This window comes from Bos grunniens, chromosome 9 (assembly GCF_055505025.1).
Source record: "Bos grunniens cultivar Pamir isolate PY7600 chromosome 9, Bosgru_T2T1.0, whole genome shotgun sequence".
NCBI lineage: Eukaryota > Metazoa > Chordata > Mammalia > Artiodactyla > Bovidae > Bos > Bos grunniens.
The window spans coordinates 52,376,415-52,395,005 of NC_141173.1; the positions used below are offsets into that span (position 1 = coordinate 52,376,415).

Genomic DNA, 18,591 nt, shown 5'->3' on the forward strand with positions numbered 1-18,591 from the left:
TGAGGCAGCAATACCAGTGTTGTATAATTAAAGAAAATTCTGCTCAGAGAAGGTAACACCATCTACAAATAATGATGGCTCTTCTAGGTCTGCGCATAGACAAGTTAAATGTTTCAGATCCTGACATGAGAGACTCGGTTTAGTTGACTTGTATACTCTCTCAAATTTGAACTCAAGTTTAACAAAAATGTGAATAGGATTCTCTCTTAATTTCATTGAATTTTTAAGGTGTAATTGAATGACAAAGGGGAGAACTCCCTGTTCTGGGTATAATTGAAAGATCAGATGCTTCTGACAAGTTTTTCTTCTGATTTGGCCAATTTAGTAGATTCTGAGGAGTTTAAAGAATTCAGAGATTTACCCCCATATCTGAAGTGAACCAAATCTCTTATAAGAAGTCATTTTGTTCTTGCCTCCTAAGTGGTGGAAGCAAACTTGGTAGGCTTTGAGATATTTCTCTGATGGTATGGGAAAGCAGGACTGACCTGATGATAATATTTAAACAGAAAAGTTGATTGAAATAAACTTTTCAAACACCCCCAAAATTATAGAAAAAATAAGAAATACATCCTTAGGGATGACAAAGGAATGGTTCTTTAAAATGACTATTTGGACATTCATATGCTATTACTAATTTAACATATCAACAGTTCTCCACAGTCCTTGGAAAAAACAGTGCATTAAACTACAATGAGTATTACCTCACACCAGTCAGAAGAGCATCATCAAAAAATTTGCAAACAATAAATGCCAAAGAGAGTGTGGAGAAAAGGGAACCCTCTTGCACCTTGGGTCGGAATGAAAATTGATATAGCCACTATGGAGAATAGTTTGGAGGTTCCTTAAAAAGCTAAAAATAGAACTATCATATTCTATGTGCCCACTACTGGGCATAAAAAAAGGCACATGCACCCCAATGTTCATCGCAGCACTGTTTACAATAGCCAGGACATGGAGGCAACCAAACGTCCATCCACGGATGAGTGGATAAAGATACAGTATATATATACAATGGAATGTTACTCAGCTATATAAAGGAATTTGAGTCATATATAAACATAGGTAAATATAAATATATATACTTATATTTATATAAATATAAATTTGAGTCAGTTGTAGTGAGGTGGATGAACCTAGAGCCTGTTATACAGAGTGAAATAAGTCAGAAAGAATGAACAAGTATGTTAAGGCATATATGTGGAATCTAGAAAAACAGTATGGATCAACCTATTTGCAGGGCAGGAATAGGGAAGCAGACATTGAGAACATATGTGTGGATATGGTGGGAGGAAGCAGGGTGGGAGGAATTGGGAGATTGAGACTGATATATATATATACACACACTGTGCTCATTCACTCATTCATGTCCAACTCTTTGCAACCCCATGGACTGTAGCCCTCCAGGCTCCTCTGTCCATGTGGATTCTCCAGACAAGAATACTGGAGTGGATAGTCAGGCCCTCCTCCAGGGGATCTTCCCAACCCAGGGATTGAACTCAGGTCTCCTGCATTGTGGGCAGATTCTTTACCATCTGAGCCACCAGGGAAGCCCATATATATACACTACCATGTGTGAAATAGACAGCTAGTAGGAACCCCTTTATAGCACTGGAAGCTCAGCTCAGTGTTCTGTGGTGACCTAGATGGGTAGGATTGGCAGGGGTTTGCGGGGAGATCCAAATGGAAGGGGATATGTATATACATATAGCTAATTCAGTTCATTGTATGGCAGTAGTTAACACAACATTGTAAAGCAACTATACACCAATGAATTAAAGACAACAACAATAACAAAAAGAACAGTCTTTTGTAGGGGCTGTTGCTTATATCATAGGATGTTTAGCAGCATCCCTGGTCTTTACCCATTACATGCCAATAGTCTCTGTTCTTGAGCTGTAACAACCAAAACTGTCTCTCGACATTGCCAAACATCCTCACGAAAAGGGATGGGGAGCAAGACCACCCATGAGTGGGAAATACTGGCATAATGAGAAAAGGTATAAATGTCCATGCGTGAGTATGTTATTAAGTTAGTAACTGCTGAGGTATGTGGGACTCTGTTTTGCTGGGGACCCTCTGAAGTGCATAAAATGAATTCTAATTTGCTCACCTTCAGGATGGAAAAAGGCTGTATTTAGCCATTTTCTCACATCTGTTGTTTGTCAAGGATCACACTATGGGGAGTTGACTCCTTGTACCCCTTTGTGCTTATGTCAGAATGGCTTGGTTGGTTCACACAGGCATCTCATAAGACATCACAGAAGACCTGGGTCAAAAATAAGGAGGTGGTGTGAACAGGTGTTTCTGGTTATACCTGTGCCAGATTGGTTGATGACACAGCCATGGTTGGAGTAGAAGGTAGATAGGGGGGAAGTTGTGTCCAAAGTGTCACATACAGCCCACAGACACATTGTGCTACTATTCTAGACTTTTGAACTTTTGAGGGGCACAGCTATGGGAACCACAGGAAAAAAAATACTTTGGATTGCAATTCAGCGCTCTGGTCATTATTTTTCCTCTCTGTATGCATTGAAAGACTTATTTGAGTGTATATCGGAGAAGGCAATGGCACCCCACCCCAGTACTCTTGCCTGGAAAATCCCATGGACGGAGGAGCCTGGTGGGCTGCAGTCCATGGGGTTGCTAAGGGTCGGACACGACTGAGCAACTTCACTTTCACTTTTCACTTTCCTGCATTGGAGAAGGAAATGGCAACCCACTCCAGTGTTCTTGCCTGGAGAATCCCAGGGACGGGGGAGCCTGGTGGGCTGCCCTCTATGGGGTCGCACAGGGTCCGACATAACTGAAGTGACTTAGCAGCAGCAGCAGCATGGGTGTATATGTGTAACATATTTGTTTTATGTATGTTTAGAACATACTTGTTTTATCTGGAGAAAACAAGAGAACAACTTGAAGGGCCAAGGAGACACGGAAAGTATCCACAGGGTATAATGTGCCAAAAATAGAGATACTGCACTGAAATTAATATTCACCTTAGTCAATGACTTGGGATTTTGCCCTTTAATTCATGCTTTTAAAATGCATTTAAATTATAATATCAAGTAAGAGAAACACATAGAATTTGTGTCAAATTTTCACAGAGTAGTGAAAAGTGAGGTACATAAAAATAATACAAAAAGTATAAAATCCAATTAAAATTTCCCAGGAAATTTTCAGCCAGAATATATTTAGTAAAAAAAAAAAAAGACATAATCACAATTTTTCAAAGAAAATTTACATTTGTACTTGATTTTGTTTCTTTCCTAAAAAAATTAGTTCATCAGATGTACATTTCACTAAATGTTATATATTTACAATGCTAAAAGACAAGAATGTATGCATATATAGGTATACACCTATGTGTGCATTTATATACATGCTCAGAATTCTCTCCCACTTTTCATTTAGCTTATTAAAAATGAATACAAACAGACTCTGAGCTCCAGGATGCTCTAAGAGCTTATAACCTGTAGCAGCTTTCAAGATATAACTGTCTTCAACCAGAGGAGTTCTGACTTCTCGGTCAGACTGTTTGAAGTTTCCAAGGCTTGGGGAGAGGGTGGTCTTTTCAGAAAAAGCCAGCATTTCAAAGAAAAGACATACCTTTTTTCCCCCTCTTTAGTGCCAAGATTTGAAAATCGCTCTGAAGAGGTGGGGAAAGATCTTCCCTTTAAAATGTAGTATTTCTCTGAAGAGACCCATTCCTCTGCTTGGCAGACTCCCCACGTGTTCTCTGACAAGTTCTCTATGCTAAGAGGCTCTGGGTCATACCCCGAACCAGCTATTTGAACTGGGTTCTTCTTATAATAAAAACTTAAAATCAGTTATCACGAGAGTCCCATTCTGCAGGAAGTTTATTTTCCCAACATACGAATTGTGTTGGAATGACACCCATTCATTGGTTAAAGTAGATTATTTATTTTAAATACCTATAATCTACTTTTTCTATCTGTATTTGGCAATTCTTATTTAAAGGGAAGATGTAATTTAAGTTTTGTCAAACCACAGTACATTGTAATATAGTATTTTTCTTTCCAAATCCCCAAAGCAGTTATGAAGACAATTACCTTCAAGAGGATGAAACCTAGTGTCTGAAACCTTACCTGACTTTGGCCAAGTGAGTTAACCTTTTGAGTTGGATTTTCTAATCTGTCAGATGAAGCCATGTCACAACTTTGTTGTGGAAATTAAATGACATAGTGTCTATACAGTATCTGGCACAGAGAAATCATGGTCTGTGTTAGTATCCCCAACAGTCATGAAATATCCCTTTACTGCAGCATTTCAAGCCTCATTTTCTTTATTTGCGAAACAGCAAAGAGCACCTACTTAAGAATGTTGTGGAAAGAATAAATAAAGGAATTAATAGAAGGCAGTTGGCACAGGACTTGCTTGATGATAATTGCTCCATGTGTACTAAGTAAGGAGTGGTATTAGTTAAGAGTAGTTACATAACAACTTTGTTATCACCTTTAACAAATCTAAGGAGCATCTAAAACATGTATGATATTGTGTTAGGTTATGGGGGTTGGAGTGTTAGAAATCATTAGTGTTTTCTTTTAAGTGTTGAAATTTTAAAAAATTATTTATTTATTTGGGTGCATTGAGTCTTAATTGTGGCATACAGGATATTTGTCATGTCATGAGGGATCATTTTCGCTGTGCATGGACTATAGTTGTGATTGGGGTGGGGGCAGTCTTAGTTACTCCGTGGAATATGGGATCTTAGTTACCTAACAGGGATTGAACCCACATCCCCTGCATTACAAGGTTGATTCTTAACCACTGGACCACCAGAGAAGTCCCGAGCATTGGCTTTTAAGGACACAGGGCATATATGTATGGGAGATAAAGACTGTGATGAATCAGTATATCATTAACAAATGACTAATACAGACTTTAAGTGACATAGGAGTAGCAAAGAAGGAGAAATCATTGTAGGAGTATTTCAGGAAGGTGACATTTCAGTTAAGAAGAATTGACAAAATGATAGTAATGTATAATGTGATTTGGGGAAATAAAGGATCGACCAGTTTGTGTAGGACAAGAGATCGTGTAAGGGACTCATGAGAACCAAGGCTGGGAAAATGAGGGATTCAATCATGAGAAACCTTGGGGCCAGGCTGAGAAGTTTTACTTTTTGGGTCGGGGGGAGAGAATGTCAGTGGAAGGGGTTAGAAATACTGACACATAGACAGAAAATTAGGAAGATTGAGAACAACATATTTCATTTTTTCCTTGAAATTTCTCAGCCTATTACAAACTCATCAACAATAAATATATGAGCTGGTAATTATTGCTTATTTATAGTTTCAAATAGAGCTCTTAAAGTTTAATTTTAAGAAATTGACTTTTCTTAAAAAATATTGCAAAGTATGTACCTGGGGTAACTAGTTTTCTCTCTAGTTCACGTGGGGACACATTTCTCCTCTCTCTGCCCCCTCTTTTATCCTCTCTACTTTTGTCTTTGTCTCAGAGAGAGATAGAGCCTTTTATTCAAGAAGAGTCCCCTTGTGAGAACTGAATAAGAATAACTAATAAACTTCTGCAACAGATTATAGAGTTTTTGACAAAATTAACAGAGCACTCTAGGAGAAAATCAGGAGGAGACTAAAGGTCAAGGAGAATAAAGAGAAAGAAACAGAATCAAGTGGTACGCACCATACCAATTTGGAAGAACAAAACCAAGGAGTAGACATTTGAGCTATAAAAATAAAACTAGCTCTACTTGTATAAGATTAAAGCTAAAAAATTTTGAGACAAAATATAACCAGGTGAAGTCTTCCTTTCCTGGAACCGTCCAGTGTAACTTGGACATAAACAAGCATGATCACCAATGGTGTACTCAGTCAATGAACATGTATTATCAAGGATCCTTTTATACTCCATTCTATGGGCAGTGGTAGAAAAGATTTGCCCTCAGCATTTAGTCATAAATTAAAAAAATGAAAAGATAGATGTCTTAGCTTGCTTGGGCGGTCATGACAAAAGACTGTAGATTTGGTGGCTGAAATATGGGAAGCCTATATTCTCACACTTTTGAATGCTGGAAAGTCCAAGATAAAAATTTCAGCAGGATGTGGTTCCTGGTGAGGGCTCTCTTACAGGCCTGCAGGTGACCACTTTCTCTTTACACTCTAATATAGTAGAAATAGAGAGCTCTCTTGTGTCTTCCTCTTTATACCAAGCCTCAGCCCTATGGGGTCATTTAAACTTAGTGACTTCCTTATAGGCCCTGTCTCCAAGAACAGTCACATTGAGGGTTAGGGCTTCAACATATGAACTGGGGTGGAGTGTGTGGGCAAAATTCAGTCAATGGTCCAAATTATAGTTTGATAAATAACAACCAGTGTGTCTTTGAGTTGATCATTTAAACTTCATGAGCCTCAGATCACTCACGTTTAGCAAGGGGTGGGATGGAGGAGTATTGCTGAGCTAGACATTTCTGAAGATGCTTTTAGATGTAATATTTTCAGATTCCATCATTAAGAATTTTGGCATAAATTGGCTTTATAGATTCATGCAATCTATCAAATAGTCAGACTGCAGAAACAAAGAGTAATCTGAAAATGTCTAAGAGATGATCAAGCTTAAAATAAAGCAAGAGAAAAGGAGAGAAACTTTGGTGCAGCCAATAGAAGTGCAATTGCAAGTATTATGGTATTGCTGCCAACAGCTGGAAAGGGGTGATGGTAGCAGCAGATGGACTGGGCTAGTGGGCTTCAAGTTGAGATGTGATTGCTCATTTAGTTAAAAAAAAAGCCTGGATTTTTGTTGCCAAAATTCTATCCTTTTTGGAAAAAAACAAAACAAAACAAAAAACAAACATTCTAATCAGTCTTTTTATATGGGAACAAAAGTGCAATACCATCTTTCACAACTGGAATTTGACTCACTCTTACCATTAATCTTTGGATGCACATTTTTATTGAGAACAACTAATTCTTTGCCAGTATCATTGCCAGTTTGGTGAAATTCAGATCACTTTCTATAAACAAACTACAAAACTAAAAAGAAACAATTACAAGGAACTTGCCAGAGAGACATCGATAATGATAGGGATAAATCATGTTCAAGATAATTTAAACTTGTAAGTGAAGGAGTAATTTCTAGTTGGTGGAGAAACTTTGAAACTTAAGCATTTTGGGTCCAGTGAAAAAAAATATGACAGTGACTGTTATAACACTTTTTTGTACTACATTGAATTCTCTAATATTAGAAAGCCAAGAACATATTTAATAAAGCCACTGTTTTCTGTTATGTTAGAGCTACCAGAATCCATGCCCAGACCAAAAAAACCAAGGTCACTGACAGCACTGAGGAAGAGGGAGAGGCAGTTCCTAGAGACAAAGGTGAGAAGCTCAGCAGTGCAGAAGTAAGAGATACTGGATGGATTTTCTCCACCCAGCATCCTAACTGGTCAGTAATAATACCTTCTGCCTCTTTAAGGTAACTATTTATTTGCCCTGCGATGGACTGAGAACATTTGCTTTAGCTTAAAGGAAAAAAAAAGAATGTGTGCTCTAATGGAAGGATCAAATTATATCAGAAAAGGAAGCACTTTAAGCTTTATTGCTGTAGATCACTCTGCCTCCAGCTGCGAAACTGATTGATGTTTGAAACCCCTGAGGCACTGGCAGCTGTGGTAGCTGATTCAAATAAGAAAAAAAAATGTATGTGAGTGTGCATGTGGGTGTGAGTGAATGAGTGTGTAAGCATGTGGAGGCGGGTTAAGAAACTAGGTAAAATTTATTTTCATAACTATCTAAAGATTCTCTGTAAAATTCTTCTAAAATGGATGGAAAGAAACAAACTTAAATTATTTAATAGATATCTATTTAGATAAAATAAAAAATGTATGTATATATATTCCAATGAAGAGTATACTGGGAGCTATATAATCTTTCTATATATATATATGTATATATACATATATACATCTGTCTCTCTCTCTATATATGTGGGTATATATACATATGTATATATATGTTTGTGTATGTATATATACACATATAAAGAGAGAGAGAGAGGGAGAGAGACAGATGAGAGAGAAAGAGAGCTATGTGGTCAATTAGATGAATGCTTTGCTTTTATGCCACTAAAAAAGAAGGCAGATGAGTAGTTAAAGAATAAACGTTAAGGTTCTCGGTCTTATTTAATATATACTAACCCAGTTTAGGACAGGGAAAGTTTCAGTAAATGATTGCAAGGTATAATTGAATTGAATCAGAAAGACACCTAGAGTAGAAGGAATGCTTTGCTCTTGCTTTCCTAATGCTAGGCTTAGACCCAAGGAATATCAAATATATGAAGAAGAACAAGGCACTGCTGGGAGGGACTTTTACCCATCAAATAACAAATATTTGTTAAATGTCCACGTTTCACCCAGAATTACACCTGGAAATGCAAAGGCTGGGTATGGATAATTTTTTGCCCCCATGTTCTAGGTGAGTACCCAAGGAGAACATACATATTGGGTTTATATTTGCATAAAACACGTCATGCCTTTAACTATCTCCTGAAAAATCCACAAGTTTCCCCCACATGTCCACTCTTTTGTGCTCAATCCAAGAGAATGAAGGTATGATATGACAAAGATACTTTCCTTTTTATTGGAGTAATGGAAAAAAAAAGAGAGTAGGTGTTTGTTATGTATGTGGGAAATCCTGGAGTAGACAATATTTGAAGGGAAAGCGATATATTCTAGGACCGACAATGTAAACTTCTTTAAAAATGTGATTAAAGATGTTTTTTAAAAAAGAAAAGAAAACCTCTCAACCAGGTTCGATCAGTTAGTATGAACTGGTTAGAGCTCTCAGCTTTAGGATGAGTTCTTGAAATCTCAACTATTCATAAGAGTATAATAGTGTTTTTAATTGGACCTCTTAGTACTCTTCAGTGAGCACTTTTCTCAGAGGAAAAAACCCTCCTAATCCCATTATAAACCTGCAGTTTTCTTTCCTGCTGTCTGCTGAAGGCTTTCTACACATAGACTTCAAGATTTTTCAGCTTACCTCTTTTTTTTTTTTAAATAATTTCATTCTTGCATGGTGAGTTAAATAGTTTAAATTGATTTCTGAGACCTATCAGCCTGGAAATTAATTTAAAAATTTATTAAGAACATTTCAAAGGAATGCTTGTGCTTATTTTTTCTCACCCTCAACTTTCATATTATTTCAAGTTCCTTTCCCAGAGCTTGTAAACAGAGCCCTCAAAAACAGAAGAGAAATTCATTAGTTTTATCATCAAAATAATTGTAAAATAGCATCTTGGTTACATGGACAAATTCTCCTCTAACCTTCCTAGTGGCATAATTAAAATGGAGGAGAATATGATCATTGTGTCAGATGTATCTTTAGTGATTCTGTTTTTCAGGTGAGATATTCTTTGTTTGTATACTGGATGTGTTAATATTCTCTTGAAGTTCAGGTGACAATGCCCTGTTCCCTTTCTCCTCACCCTCCAATAAGAACATTAGTTCCCCATTACTTTTGGGGGTCAGGTCACTATCTTCCATGGCACATTTAATTTCCTTTTGATTCCTGTTGTTTTAGTCACTAAGTCATGTCCACCTCTTTTGTGACCGGATGGACTGTAGCCCTCGGGGCTCCTCTGTGCATGGGTTTCTCCAGTCAAGAATACTGGAATGGGTTGTCATTTCCTTCTCTAAGGGATCTTTCCGATGCAGGGACTGAACCCACACCTTGTGCATTGGTAGGTGGATTCTTTACCACTGAGCCACCTGGGAAGCCCTGTGCTTAGTTGCTCAGTCATGTTCGAGTCTTTGCGACCCCATGGACTGTAGCCTGCCAGGCTCCTCTGTCCATGGGATTCTCCAGGCAAGAATACTTCAGTGGGTTGCCATACCCCCATCGGGAAGCCCTAGCTGGGGAGAAATCAGACTGACTATGCTTCAACAATAGTGTCCTGTCCAGTTTCAATATAAGAAGGGTTAGGAATAAAAATCTAGTTGCAGGGCAAACTACTGGTTTTAAGGCTGCATTTGTTTTAAAAATACACTGTTTTAAATATGACCTGGTGTTGCTTAGTGTGTCTTTTAGGGTGGGAAGGGCTGAAGCTGCAGCAAGACTCTGCTAATTACCCTTAGAGACACTGCTACCCATCAGGCTGCACTTTTGAAACTATCCTCTTCCAAATCGGTCCTCAGAAGTAAAGGTAATTAAGCTTCCAGACGTTCAGTAACCCACAGTGATGTACAGAAAACATGATGATATTTGGAAAATAAACAACCCAAATGTACTCACTATGGAATGTGGAACTCTATTACTGTACCCCGTGCTTTCACACTTTCGCATTGTTTTTCCAAAGGTTTCAACATACGTTGTTTCACCAGATCTTTTGTTCCTTCAGCAGATATTTGACTGCCCACTCAAATTCCTTTCTTTTTTGCTAGCAACTGGATATATATAGTGGACATGATATCAGTATATATAAAATTCTGCACAGTTATGAGGTGTATATTATAGCATGGTGGACAAATATTGAATACCTAACTATAAAGTGAATACCATGAATATAATAATTATAAATGTTTACAAAAAGCTTGGGGGACCTGATCTTGTTTTGTCTTTGTGGATCCTGAAGTTTTCTCTGAGGAAATGGTATTTAACTGAGATCTCCAAGACAAGTAGGACTTTGCTAGTTGAAGGGCTGGTGATGTGATAGCAATGCCTTGAGCAGAGGGAGATCATCTGCTGAGACCACACAGAGGCCAAGGCGGACTGGCTTCTTCTGAGGAAAAGGAGGTCAGTGTGGCTGAAGCCTCAGGAGTGGACAGAGAAAGAGAAGCTTCTTCTTACCTCTCCCTGTAAGGAATGTGAACAGGCATCCTCTACATGTTTTCACCAATGCAGGGGGCGAAATTGGTCATATTTTCCCAGAGTCTTGGTGCTTTCTGTCCCCCAGCCCCTCCCTTCCTTCTCTATACAGTCTTTGAATTTCAATCGCATTATCTGGTAGCATTTCTGGATTGTAAGCAATAGAAATGTTCACTGACACTTAAAAACAAGAACTTTATTGGAAGGACATTGGGTGACTTTCATAACTGAATAAACAGTTAAATAACCAGGACTCAGTTAGAGAAAGAATGAGAAGAGTTCCAGAGAATTCCATAGTAGCAACTCAGGGAGAGTTCCTTTGGGCTGCAACATCAAATGGCCCACTTTTTACAGTGTAATATCCTAGAGTTTGGCCTGGTTTGGGCTAAGTGCCTATGTCTGGGTTTAGCAGAGGTAAGGTCCAGGGATTGCCAGTTCCAAGATAATTACATGAGAGGTGGGAAGGGATATTGGGCACTTGGGGCACCAACTGATTGCCTCAAAGCAGGTTGTTACCTCCTTTGCTGCCAGCTAAATTCCCATTAAAGAAAAAAGAAAAAAAAAAAGAAGCTTTCACAAAGGAAGCTGAGCGCTAAAGAATTGGTGCTTTTGAACCGTGGTGTTGGAGAAGACTCTTGAAAGTCCCTGGGACTGCAAGGAGATCAAACCAGTTAACCCTAAAGGAAATCAGTCCTGAATATTCATTGGAAGAACTGATGCTGAAGCTGAAACTCCAATACTTTGGCCACCTGATGTGAAGAACTGACTCACTGGAAAAGATCTTGATGATGGGAAAGATTGAAGGTAGGATGAGAAGGGGACGACAGAGGATGAGATGGTTGGATGGCATCATCGACTTGATGGACATGAGTTTGAGCAAGCTCCAGGAGTTGGTGATGGATAGGGAAGCCTGGTATGCTGCAATCCATGGGGTTCTCAAAGAGTCAGAAATGACTGAGCGACTGATCCAAACTGAACTGAAACTCCAACTTAGTGTTTATTGGCTGCTTCATTCTCAAGTAACTGCAGGGGATCTTTGAGTCTATATCTTAGGTGTAAATCTCTTATATAAATTCAAAGACTTTGTGTCCCTGGGCTTCTGGCTGTGCTAGTGACCGGAGCCCTGAGGAATCTAGTATTCCTCAGAAGATATTTATGCTGAGTCTGTATTCTGGGAAAGTGATACTTACATTACTATTTTCCAATCAATTATACAAGATCTACTTTTAAAAATCATTGTAGCCATTTATCTTTTTATTTTCAAATGAATCTTTTTGTTTTTAATTAAACTCGTGCTTTTTAAACGGTGGATTAAAAATGGCAGCATAAATGGTTGTGAGAACAATGAGAACTTTAGGGAAGGAGCTTTGATATTGGTAAAGCTGACAGTCTTATTTTTAATACACCTTTAAAAACACTTTTAGGAATACTAAGCATTTATTAAAAAAATTTAAGACTATTGGAAAAAATAAATAAGAAAAAAAATCATCCATTGTAAGAGAAAGTGTTAACAAGTGGATGCACTTCCTTTAAATCTTCTTTGCATATTTATGTGCACTTTTCAAAGGTAGGTTCATATTGTACACAGTTTGTATTTTTCCTTTTTTACCTAACATTAGACAATGATCATTTTTCTAGGTCATTAATCTTCAACAGCATGTCCTTTCAGATGCTTACTTAGAATTCTATGTTATGGATAAACGTTCATTCTTCAACTGAAGAACATTTGGTAAGGTTGTAAGTTTTATTATAAATACTGCTACAATGAGAATTTCCAATACATGAAACTTGGTATGTATGTCTGATTATTTTCATAGATTATCTTCCTAGGAGTGCAATTACTAGGTCAGGGAGTCAAGACATTTTAACCAGAAAATTTTACTGACTTACTCTTAACAGCAATGAACCTTTGAAGCATAGTACCAGTTTACTTCTCTTCACAAAATTCATCGTTAGGAGTTTGGAAAATGCAGAAATGTATAAGAAAATTAAAAATCTCTCGTAATCTCATCAGACAGAGGTAACTGTGGTTTACATTTCAATTCTAAATGTTTCCAGGATTTCTTCTCTATATCTATGGATATACACACTACATGTGTGAAAGTTTATGCATAAGCTGGAGTTTGCTGTATTTATGACTCTATGTCCAGCTTTTTTCTTTTTTCCTGTTTAAGAATAATCTTTAGGAAACTTTTTCTTAATAGTCTGCAATATTCGCCCCTAGGGATCTTATGTGTTAAATATTTAGGTTGGTTAGTTCTGATTTTTATTATAAATAATGCTCTGATGAGCATTCATACATAAATCTTAGTATACAACTCTGATGAGATCCTTGGCAGTAATTTCTAGATGTAGAACTATTTGAGCAAAGAGCATAAGTATTATAGAGATTTTTGATACATGCTGCCAAATTACCTTTTAGAAAGGTTTTTAGCAATTTATAATTCCACTAGCAGTTTACGAGAGCATCCATTTCACTCTAACTTCCGCAATGTTGAGTATTAATAATATTTTCCCATCTTACTATTGAATATTCAAAAGTGGTACTCTGTTTCTTTAATTTACATGTCTTTGATAACCAGTGATTTTGATTTTTTTATATTAATTGTCCATACATATTTTGCTTTTGTGGTTTTCCAGTTTAGCATCTTTGCAATTTTTTAGACTGAGAGACTTATCTTTTGTTTTTCTTTTAAAAAATCTTTTAATTGAAATATAATTGATTTGCAATATTGTGTTAGTTTCAGGTGTCCAGCACATTGATTCAGTTATACACACACACACACACACACACACACACACAGGGTTGGCCAAAAAGTTCATTTGGGTTTTCACGTAAGATATTACAGAAAAACTCAAAGCAACTTTTTGGCCAACTAGGTATATTCTTTTCAGATTATTTTTCCCTTACAGGTTATTACAAAATATTGAATATAGTTCCCTATGCTATATGGTAGGTCCTTGTTGGTGGTCTACCTTATATATAAAATCTCTTTCTAGTTGGTTTATAGGAACTATATAATAAAAACACTTTATCCTAGGAAGAAGAGAAAGCAGCTGTGCTTGCAGTCATTCCTGCTCTAGCAGCAGCAACACCTGGGAACCTTGTCAGAAATGGGAGTTCTCAGGCCCCAGCCCAGCCTTCTGCAAGCTGTGTCTCACCAAGCCTCACAGTGACTCTGAGGCATGCTGAAATGTGAGTGCCACCAAGTTAGAATTGAGATGCCTTTTAAATACAAGATGTAATAACTCTCTCCTCTGAATGTCTTTAACATCTGATTTGCATAGAATGAACAATATGAAGACTGCTGATATGTGACTGCTCTTGAGGGACAAAGGTGGCAGGTTCATGTGCTCCAAACTTTTACAGATTCAATAGTCCTTATCAGACATAATATTTAAAATATCTAAGACCTGAATCCTCATCTATCAGAAAGAGTACCTTCAATGCATTCCTTCATGATCCCTTGTCACTCAGGTTTTTAACAGTTCAGTTGCTAGAGGAAAAGCTGGGAAAATAAAGGTCCTCCCTGAAGAGGAGTTGGGTGGCTGGGATGGGGGTGGGCACTTGCGGGGCTTTGGACAGCATTTATCTACCAACTTGCCTGGAAGTATACTATATTTTAATAATATATACATCTGTGTGTGTGTGCTAAGTCACTTTAGTTGTGCCAGAGTCTTTGCGACCCTATGGACTCTAGCCCTCCAGGCTCCTCTGTCCATGGGAGAGGCAGGAATACTGGAGTGGATTGCCATGCCCTCCTCCAGGAGATCTTCCCAACCCAGGGATTGAACTCACGTCTCCTGCATCTCCTGCACTGGCGTCTCCTGCATCTCCTGCACTGGCGGGTTGGTTCTTTACCACTAGTGCCACCTGGGAAGCCCCCATATAAAGCTGTACCCATGCCTAAATGACCTGGACATCTGCTCTGTTACTAGGTTCTATTCTGTGCCAGTGTTCTTGGTGTAATTATATTGCCCTTCTTATATGATTGCAGACTCCAAGAGGTTAGAAATTGTGCCCTCTGAATCTTTTTACAACCTGTGGAGGTAAATATTACTCATTTCAAATAATAAGCACTCAAAAAAGGGTTTGTTGAATGAATATTGATTTTCAATTATGGCTCATTTTGAGGAGGAAGAGATGAGATTTTGAGATGATGCTGCTTAAAGTGAATACCCACAAAGGGAGGAAGGAATGAAGTCCATAAGGATTTCACATTGAAACTCACCTAGTTTATTTATTTTTCTGGATCTATATACACATGATAGAACTTTCTGGTGTGACACTTAACTGCTGCCTGTAAAGAAACATCCTCTGAGAATAGGGCTCTACAGGAGTTTTAGTGCTTCTTTCATCAATAGAATAGTTTTCCTCAAGTCCCCACCTTTGCCTCCCTCATCTCTGCAGGCTTGTCCACCGAAAGTGAATCAAATGCTGGGCCATTTGTGTTTGTCTGTCCTTTTAATCCCACTGACTAGACCGAGTGTCCCTATGTTCTGAACCCCAATGGAACACAATGGTGTCTTTGAGCAAACATTGGGAACACTGCTAGTGACAAGGACATTTGTGATTTCAAATCTTTTTAAAAAAAAAAAAAATATATATATATAAATATTTATATACACTTTTTTAAAAAACATATTTTTGTATAGGAGAATCAATAGTGAAAATGTTTGACACTAAGACATGTAACCAGAGAAAAACTTTTACAAACGTTATTGAATCTTCCTAACACATTCTCATAAGCAAAGATCTAAATCAGTACTGTTTTCCCAAATTCAGCAAGCAAGAGTTACTGCACAAGACATCATGTTGTTATGACAACTGATGATCTAGAACAAGTAAAACCTGTAGGGATGAAGCACACCATTCAGCATAAAGCACTTTATTCTGTTCAAAAGAAAAGTTATTTTTTCCTCTGCAAATGAGACAATATGATGGGGAAATTAAATTAAATGGTGATGTTATTCCCTGAGGGCAAAACAATTCCATTCAATAAATTAATTTTACATCAGTAACTCTTTCTTTTCTTGAAACTGACAGTAATAACCTGACAGCTTAAAGCTCTAATAAACTTTACAATCAGAATGACTCCTCTACTCCTACAAAAGGGAAGTCGGGAGTATCACAGGTATGATAATCATTCTCTGTTCATCACAAAGAAGAGAAAATCCTCCAAATTCAATTTAACTAACTGCATTTACTTGATGAAACAGGGTACTTAAAATAGTTTTTGACAGCATATGGGTTGAGCATCCTAACATTCCCATTCTTTGGGAAGGTCTCTAAACCTCACTGACATATTATATTACGCTATTCTAAATAAATAATACTTGAAACCTGGAAACCTATCAGAGAAAGAATTATATCATCCTTATGAAAACAAGAGGAAAGAAGGAGAGCGGGGAGAAAAATGTGATGGGGTGTGTGGCTTAGATAAAAGCAGTCAGTGCCAATGTTACAATCTAGTGACGTAGGGACTTGTCAGGGTTTCTAAATTTTGAGCAATTAAGCCCATCTAGAAGCTACTATTTTTACTGAGCACCAGCAAGGAGGAACTCAAAACCGTGCCTTCATTTCCCCATCTCAATCTCTGCTACCCACAAACGAGCCAACAAGAACAAATACTAACCCCGAGGCATAGAAGAAGTCATCTCTTTTACTATTCTTCTCATAAAAACTTTATGTTTCTCTGAAAGTATTTTACAACCATGACAGAAAACATTATCACTAATTCCGGTAGACTCGCACTGGCCGAAACCTGGGAATTCAGCCAGAACTGAAGAACAAGTCCCCTTTGCATCCTCTCCAGGGTATGACTTCATCGCTAACACTTCTGTCTCTCGACACCAACTCTTGGGTAACACACCGTGTGCAATTTGCCAAATATCCCTGTGCTTATCATTTTTCATTTTCAGATGGTACTGATGAATGATTTGTGAATGTTTAAAACAAAACCATTAAGTTGAATAATAAAGAGTTGCTCAGTTTCTTTGTCTCATTGAATAGTTCCAATTAGAGGCTGAAGGAGCCCTGCTGGTTTTTCATCATTCAGGTTTATGACATAGTGCATAGCCCAGAGGTCCTGGGGTCCTAAAGACTCAAAGAGAGATGTCACCTGTACATCCAAATAGATTACAGAGGTTTGCTAATCTGCAAAGAAACGTGGGTCTCTCTAAAGCAGGAGGCATGTGCTGCCTGTTTTGTAGAAAGTACAATTTAATTGCCATGGTTCTGCAATTATTCACAAATCATGTTGAACAGTGAACAATTAAACCCCAATCTTAGCTCGGCGGTCTTTACTCCAGCTAGTGAGTTATATATTTAAATGTTTAAGACAGTTAGCTAAGCACATTTTTCAGCTCAAGTTAGCAGACGACTCTAGGAATTGTCATCTTTGCCATCAATCAGTCTAGCCTAAAAACCCATGTTTTTTGAATGGAGTATTCAGGTGTCACATAAAAAGAGGGGAACACTTCTGCCTGAAAGAGTCCCAACCCCTCCTTCTAAAGAGAAGAGTCCTATGTGCCAATTCCTTTGTGAATGGTTCCCTGGGAAAGAAAGGAGGCATTGATTTTGGTTTTACTACTGAAATCTCTAGTGCTACCAGAGATCAAACAAAATACTCTCAACCTTATCTTTTCTTTGGAAGTGATATCTTATTCTGTTGCCTAAAAGTGCAAGGCCAGAAAGGTACTATATTTTTGGCTGAACTCAAATGACCGATACCTACTATAATCTTAAGTTCAAAATGGTTTAGCTCTTGTCTTTCACTTGGTGAGTAATAGGATGAAAACAGGCCTGGAAAGGACACACAAGTGATTTTGACTGGCACCTGAAGGCAGTTTTAGTCCTAAATAACTGCTCTCAAAGGGCTTGTTTAATGGCTCTATTATATGTGTGATTCTGTAACAATAAAGTTGGCATAATAGCAGTACCTCCACCAGTTGCTTTACATTTCATTTAAAGTCAACACTAGGAAATGACTCCCGTTACTTAGAATGAATGATATAGAGAAAATGACTGTATCATTTAGTTAAAAAACAACAAAAAGATCTTCAGCAAGACCCTCCAAAATGTTTGCTGTGGATCTCTAGTCATATGGAAATCCAATTCAAATTCATTCACCTGTGAAGTTCCTGACAGTATAGAACCAGTTATATATCATTTGTTCATTTTTTTTCATTTATTTACCAGGAAGAATATTTTTAACACATGACTCTATGACTTTAGTGACAAAGAGGAGAGTAAAATAAACAAAAGCCTATGTTTCTCTGAAGCTTATATTCACAAGAGTAGAGAAGCCCTTTCTTCAAAGGGCTAGAAAAATAAGCATTTTTGGCTTTGGGGGCCATCGGAAAGCATCCATAGACAATACATAAATAAATGGGTATAGCTATCTTCCAATACTTTTCTTAGAAAGAGGTGGGGAGCTGGATTTGGCCCCAGAATGGTAGTTTGCTGACCCCTCCCATCCAATGGTAGAGTCAGACAGAGTAAGAAAATGACAAATAAGTGAAATCTTCATTAAGAAAAAAAACCAAAGGAGAAAACAATATGGAAGTGTTGAGTGTGCATGTGTGTGTGTGTGCATGTTTGCTATATATTTTGCAATTTTAGATAAGGTGGCCAGGGAAGTTTGATTGAAGACCTCAAGGAAGTGCATGAAACTGGAGTAATAGTAGTCTTCCAGGCAGAGAGAATTGCAAGCACAAAGGCCTTGAAGAACCCGCCATCACGTGCTCCAGC

The 18,591-nt window shown here is 37.8% G+C and overlaps 1 long non-coding RNA gene across 1 annotated transcript; it reads left to right on the forward strand.

The window, feature by feature from the left end:
- The first annotated feature begins 12,474 nt into the window (after window positions 1-12,474).
- On the forward strand, window positions 12,475-14,092 carry LOC147365960 (uncharacterized). The gene is made up of 2 exons (XR_015133086.1): window positions 12,475-12,567; window positions 13,880-14,092. It is a non-coding gene; the product is annotated as an uncharacterized LOC147365960 (long non-coding RNA).
- Window positions 14,093-18,591: the final 4,499 nt, after the last annotated feature.